General features: G+C 35.8%; 1 pseudogene; it reads left to right on the plus strand.

Moving 5' to 3' along the window:
* Positions 1-3,190: 3,190 nt before the first annotated feature.
* On the plus strand, positions 3,191-6,838 carry LOC121321275 (annotated as a pseudogene).
* Positions 6,839-7,229: the final 391 nt, after the last annotated feature.

Raw genomic sequence — 7,229 nt, forward strand, 5'->3', positions numbered from 1 at the left:
ACACACACACAATCACAAATCCAAAGTGAGTGCTCTCAGTGCTTGTGGGGAAGTACAAACAATACATGCTATAGTGGTGATAACAATTCAGTCGTGACTATGGTGTAGTGTCGTTCCAGGTAGTGCTGACCCAAGGTGAACAGCTTCAGAGATGTGTCAGCCGTCTAGTGAATTTACAAAAACAAAAGACAACTACTAACAGCGACAAAACAAACAAAACCCTCACAAACTCTTTTTCTCACAAACTCTCCCGGTCCTTCCAGTTCCTTGTATCTCTGAAACAAGCGAAGGAAAAGATTTACGGCCCTTTTATGTTATCACGGGTGACCCCTTGGTAAGCGATTGCAGCTGCCTTTATTACTTGCAGCTGCTACCTCGTTTACCCTCCAGGTCAATACGTTCCTCCAACGGAGTCTCGTCTTCTTCCAGGCTGACCGACTTCCTAACCAGCCCATCCAAAGACTTCCCCTTTCGCTACTTAGCACCCTCACAGGTCAAACTCATATATATTTCTGTCACAAGTACCTACACGTCTTGTGAGGAGCTCATACAAAACTAGAACAGTGTTTTCTATTTTTTATTTTTTTCTGTTGCATCATGTTTTTTTCTGTCAGCTTGGTTCAAAATATACCTCCAAGTTTTTTTTTAACTTTACTGTGCGCTATTTACAACTTTACTTAAAACCTGTTTCATCACACCAATGTCCTATTCACAAGCTTTCCACAAAAGTGTAAGACATGTCCTGTGCCATTAATATTACAGTATTAATACCAAACAAACACACATATTAAACAGTAGTTTGAGAAAACAGTAGAATGCTACTGTATTCTTTTCATAATGAACCTTAATATTTGTATAAATAAGAACTTTTACTCGGCATATCCAGCATTCCTAACATTTCTGTGTTGTTAATACCTTTTCAATTGACAGTATATCTGTAGATTTATATACATTTTTTGTGTGAGCGAGTGTGTGTGAGATGAATTTTCTGGTTAATCGTTGCAATAGTAAATGGTTTGTTTTTTAATTTGTTGTTTAATGTTTAAACTTTTTCAGACATACTCATGGTGTAATTTTGTCCTGTAGCTAGTGTAAACATGTAAACACGATAGTTTGCTTTTTTATTTTATACAGCAGATACTGGTGGGGGTGTAGACTGCTGTGGATGGATCCTGGTAATCTTTTCCATGTTAATGATCCTCGTGACTTTCCCCATATCCATCTTCTTCTGTTTTAAGGTAAGAGCATTTTGCTTCCTATTTCCAACATTCAAACTGAAGAACTAGTTTATCCTTGCAAAACAACTGTAGATTAATTCTCAGAATGATTCTGTGGATAAAGGCTGGGCAAATGGAGGTCATTATCACAATGCTACAAATAGTTAAGAAGTGGGGATTCCACAGGGAAAGTTGCATTGGCACTTGTGCAGATTGGTGTAGTATCACACACTACCAGCGACTACTGACCAGGGTTTTGTAACCTGCTCTAGGAATTGCTGTGGTGAGGGAACATAATTGCACCTTCTACATTGTGAGTCACATTCAGTTAAATTACACCTGCTCTAAAGCAAGACAAAACTGCTATGGTGAAGGTGACTGTACATTTGTTTTTCTACAGTAGTCACAGATGTCAAGTACTGTTTCCAGTTTTAATCCACATACATTAAATCCATGTCTCACGTAGAAAATCATTTTTTGGCTTTCGGGTTGTACTTGGTTTACTTTACTTTAAATCTCCATGATCAATTTTAGAGCAGTGAGAGACGTAAAACTATCAATAATTACGGAAAATACCGACATTGCCCCCGAGATGCACAAAGTTTACTAGGGGACGTGACGTTACTAGGGGAACACATACCAGGAACAACTGAGAGATACACATGGCGTCAGACTGTGAAATCCATCATTACGAATTTCTCCGGCATTTTGAGTAGTCTGTAAAAAAAAAAAAAAAAAAAAAAAAAGAAAGTGTGGGGAGGAAGAATAAGTGATTTGAGGCCCGATTCCGAACTGTTTTGAACCTCCAGCAGAAGAAAATAACCACGCTGGCATGAGGAATGCAAGCGACACACCCCCTTGCCTGCGGGTCGGCAATTCTGAATATTGGTCTTGTAATTAACCCCGGCTAGCAGTTCATTTACGGCAATAAAACAAACAAAAATGTGTATTTCTGGATTTGGTTTGTTTTACCATTTATATCTGGCAATTATAGTGATATAGTTTATGGTTCTTGTTTTCACCCAGTGACGTCACAGATGTCAAGATTCTAAATAAGGGCTTTTTTGCGGAAGCACTCAAAACGAGTTTTAGATTGTAAATTTCTTAGTTACAGCTCAAAAATATAAATTATATATACATTATTATAGTTTAGTTTAATAAAATATAATCAGATTGTAATGTGAAATAGGTGACATATGGACTGTAATTCAGCATAAGTGACACATAGAGGTGACACACAGCTTTTGGAGACTCCACATGAACATGGCTTACACTGATTTTGGCATTGCAATTTGGATGAATACAGAATACCAGCTCTGCCTGTTGTAATACTGTAGTCATACACTTGAGCCAGATGCTGCAAAGCAGCCCAAGCCATCACATAGCACAATATCAACAGATAGTTTGTCTTCCATACACAGAAGGGAACCACATGATTTAAGCCATGCTCTCATGACTCAACCTAGTCTTCCCATAAATACTAGGCGAGCCACTTGGGACCCCTTGGATTAATGCAATCTTAGTAAGATAGTTTGGTTCTTGTACAAATAGCAGATTCGATTGTACTGTACTTGTAATGTCTCATTATAATAGCAATTGCATTTGCCAAGTATTGTGTTAGTTGACTTACATTCTTTTGTTTTTCCTCTCAGGTTGTACAGGAGTATGAGAGAGCTGTCATCTTTCACCTTGGGCGTATTAGTAAAGGGGGAGCAAAAGGACAGGTATGCATTTTATAAATGGCCACATTTTTTTTAAAAACGACTATTTTGTTAAATATAGCTTGAAGCAAGAGAGGCACAGAACATTAAAACCTACAAACATAGGTGAGGCTCAACAAACAGGTGAGGCTCACATCATCACTCCTGCTTAACTGCCTAACGTCTGCATTTTCAACTGAACACCATATATATTGCTTTTATCCGGTAAAAAGTCTTGGTTTAAATTATGTTATATGCTCCAGCCCTTCACATATGGGTCAAGGCTAGAATGATGACAACATGATTTATAAACAACAACAAAATATTTTCTTCAATATGTTCTTGAATTATTAAAAACGTGTAGTTTATATTTATATCCCTTTTAGGTATCTTCTGGATCATTCCTTGCATAGACACATTCCGTCGTGTTGACTTGAGGACAGTGTCATTTAATATACCTCCTCAGGAAGTAAGCTTTTTTTTTATTTCCATTCATATAAAATAGTTACATTCATGTCTTTTAAGAGAAGTAACAGGTAGAACATTAAGACAGGGTATTTTTTATAGTGTCATTTCCACCATTTTTTTTTCTGGAATGGGAAATCACTTATGAAGGTTTCAGGTCATAAATATGTATTAGAGAGAACTAACAAAATAATTCCATTATATTTCCCTAATGTGTATTGCATTTTCCTATACGCAAGATGATCACATTGTGGTAAACTTGTATTGCTGATGGTATTTTTTTTTTCCATAGTAGTTAGTAAACAAAAAATAGCTGTGGTTATTTCAATCTTGCACTTCTGAGAATGAACGCAAACACATTGAAAATGTGTGAGTCATAACTGAGAATTTTACTCAAACACTTTGACTCGCATGATTTTTTTTTCTTCATACCTTTAAAAATCATGTTTATTGTAAAGTCAGATAATCATGATTTTTCTATAAAATAAAATGTGAAAACTGTTTGGCAGGTGCTTGTTTCATTCCGGAGAACAGACTTGTAGTTTTCCACCATCTAATTTCTTGAAATATTTTTTTTAACAAAAGCAATTAACAGAAAAAAAAAAAAAAAAAAAAAAAAAAAATATATATATATATATATATATATATATATATATATATATATATATATATATATATATATATATATATATATATATGCCTATAGAAAGTCTACACCCCCTTTAAATTTTTTCTCAATTTGTTGTGTCAACTTTGTACACCTAGATTTGGCAATATTTGACCATCCTTCTTTACAAAACTGTTCAAGCTCTGTCAAGTTGGGGAGTGTTGATGGACAGCAATCTTCAAGCCACAACTTTTCGATTAGATTTAGGTCGGGGCTCTGACTGGGCCACTCAAGGACATTTACTTTTTATTTCTTTAGCCACCCCATTGCAGCTTTGGCTGTGTGCTTTGGGTCATTGTCATGCTGAAAGGTGAACTTCTGTCCCAGTTTCAGCTTTCTTGCAGAGGGCAGCAGGTTTTCCTCAAGGACTTCTATATACTTTGCTCCATTCATTTTCCCTTCTATCCTGATAAGTGCCCCAGTCCCTGCCTATGAGAAACATCCCCATAACATGATGCTGCCACCACCATGCTTCACAGTAGAGATGGTGTTACCTGGGTGATGTGCTGTGTTAGGTTTGCATGAAACAAAACACTTTGCATTTAGGCCATAAAGTTCCATTTTAGTTTCGTCAGACCACAAAACTTTTTGCCACTGTATATTGATGACAATATTGTTTTCTACAGTCACTCAAACAAGCATTTGGGGAATATATGTCTTAATAAACACAACACAAAATTAGACTAATATAGACTTCTAATGTTTCCCCTCAGATTATTTTTCGGAGAATCACACATAGGTTTACTATTGGCAAATAAAAAAAAAAAAAAAAAAAAATTAAAAATCCTGTCTTGCAGGGCATGAGCACCCTCTTGTGGCATACAGGATAAATTAACTTGGTGGAAATGGAAAGATACAAATGTTTGAGTGTAATGAAACTGCTTTTCTAACAGTGTTTTGTTTGCTTGTTTTTTTCATAGGTTTTAACAAGAGACTCTGTTACTATAATGGTGGATGGTGTGATGTAGTACCGCACTTTCAATCCCACAGTTGCCATCACAAAGGTGGAGAATGCTGACATGGCCACACAAATGCTTGCTCAAACAACACTAAGAAACATGCTGGGAACAAATAACCTCTCGGAGATCCTTACAGAAAGAGAGGAGATGGCTGACCAGATGGAGGTGAAAACCGAAATTCAAAAAGTTTTTAATGTTCAAATCTTCAGAACCGCCTGAGTCCAGGACCAATCAATCTCACAGGGATATAAGGGAATATAGCATGGTAGTATAGGGCTCACACAAAGACATTCTGCCTTATGCATGTATTTTGTGTCTACGCAACTGACCTATGTAACACCGTTTGTTTTTCCAATCCAGCATGTGTTATATGATGCATCAAAGGAGTGGGGCATCAAAGTGGAGAGAGTCGAGCTAAAGGATGTCAAACTCCCACAGTCTATGCAGAGAGCAATGGCTGCTGAAGCTGAGGCATCACGAGAAGCAAGAGCAAAAGTAAGTATCCTTCTTAAAACATGTGAAGGTATCGGTCTGTCTGACTATGTCAAAAATGTGCAGCCACTTACATAAAGACTGACACTCTATGTTAGAAATTATCAGGAATTATAAACCACTTTGACTCGCTATTTACCAGTCCAGTCCATAATCGCTAGCAATTTATTTTGTGTTCAACTGTATTGGTTAATCAGTAAACATTTATAGTGCAAGGCTTCAAGTAGGCTCAGCAGACTGTCACATCTATCTGTTAGCTTTAGGTTATGTATTGACCTCAAACAACTCCTGTCTCAATCTGCACAATGAATCGCTAACAGCCAAAGAATAAATCTAGGAGCATATAAATAATTACTGCTCAAACATCACTGATATAGAATTATAGCATTTTTACACGTAGTTATTGGCTGGTATTTCAGGAACAGAGATTGTACATTAGTATTTAGGCTGGTTTATAGTTATACAGTACCTACTAATTGTTAGCTACCTTGAAATGTAATAAAGGAATCGATGGAACCATTCAGGAGTTAGCAGTTGCCCATACCGTTCAGGTATAAATAAATGGGAATGACTACTGTGTACAGACCAAAAAAGTGACCGTGAACTTAGTAATCTAATTCAGACATTTAAATGAGTTGTGTAAAACTGCTGATCTTGATTTTATTGCTCTGAATAAAGAGGCGGGTGGGGGATGCTAAGGAAATATTGCTATGTCTTAAATGTGGTACATATTTCAAACAGCAAACTCAGGGAGTTGTATTTTCAGATGGCAGCACTGTAAGGTCTCACACTTCTAAACTTGATTTTAATTTCCGACCTCTCAAACAGTGCCACATCTTACTGCATAGCTACTTCAAACCAGAGCTCTGAGTTTTTTTTTTCCAAACAGATAACACAAGTAAATTTTTAATATATTATTATATATATATATATATATATATATATATATATATATATATATATATATATATATATATTATATATATATATATATATATATATATATACCATAGTATGTATTTTGGGGTGTAGCTTGAAAACAGTGGTGCCCATAATGTTGTAGTGTTGCTGGTTAATAACTGCTTTAATGAATTAAACACAAGATATTTCTAATGTTATAGGTGATTGCAGCAGAAGGGGAGAGGAATGCCTCTTGGGCTCTGAAAGAGGCTGCCATGGTGATGGCTGAGGCCCCTTCATCCATGCAACTCCGCTATCTGCAGACCTTGACTGAGATTGCCTCGGAAAGGAATTCCACCATTGTGTTCCCAATTCCTATTGATTTAATGACGGCATTTTTCAAGCAGAAATGAATTGTTTGTCACCTATGGTCGGTCAGCTTACAAGGAAGTTCTGTGTGTTACATTTTCTTAGAGATTACATTACTTTTACTAAATGGTGTCATTGTTAACCTTTGACAGTATTAAGGCACTAGCCTCTACACTCTAGTGCTAAACTGAGACTAAACTATAGGTTACAAAGAAAACCTGCAAACATTATTTACCTCAATCTCTGTAATTCTGTTTCACACAAAATTTTAAAACAGGTTTTTAACCAAAGTGTCTGAATACAGAGTTGTTGTTTAGTATTTTCAGAAACAAATTATTGAACTTTTTTATTATTATTTAGAGCTAAAGATTATAAAACAGAACTATATATATATATATATATATATATATATATATATATATATATATATTATATCTATATATATAATATCCCTTAAAAG

The sequence above is a fragment of the Polyodon spathula genome, chromosome 9 (assembly GCF_017654505.1).
Source record: "Polyodon spathula isolate WHYD16114869_AA chromosome 9, ASM1765450v1, whole genome shotgun sequence".
NCBI classification, from domain to species: domain Eukaryota; kingdom Metazoa; phylum Chordata; class Actinopteri; order Acipenseriformes; family Polyodontidae; genus Polyodon; species Polyodon spathula.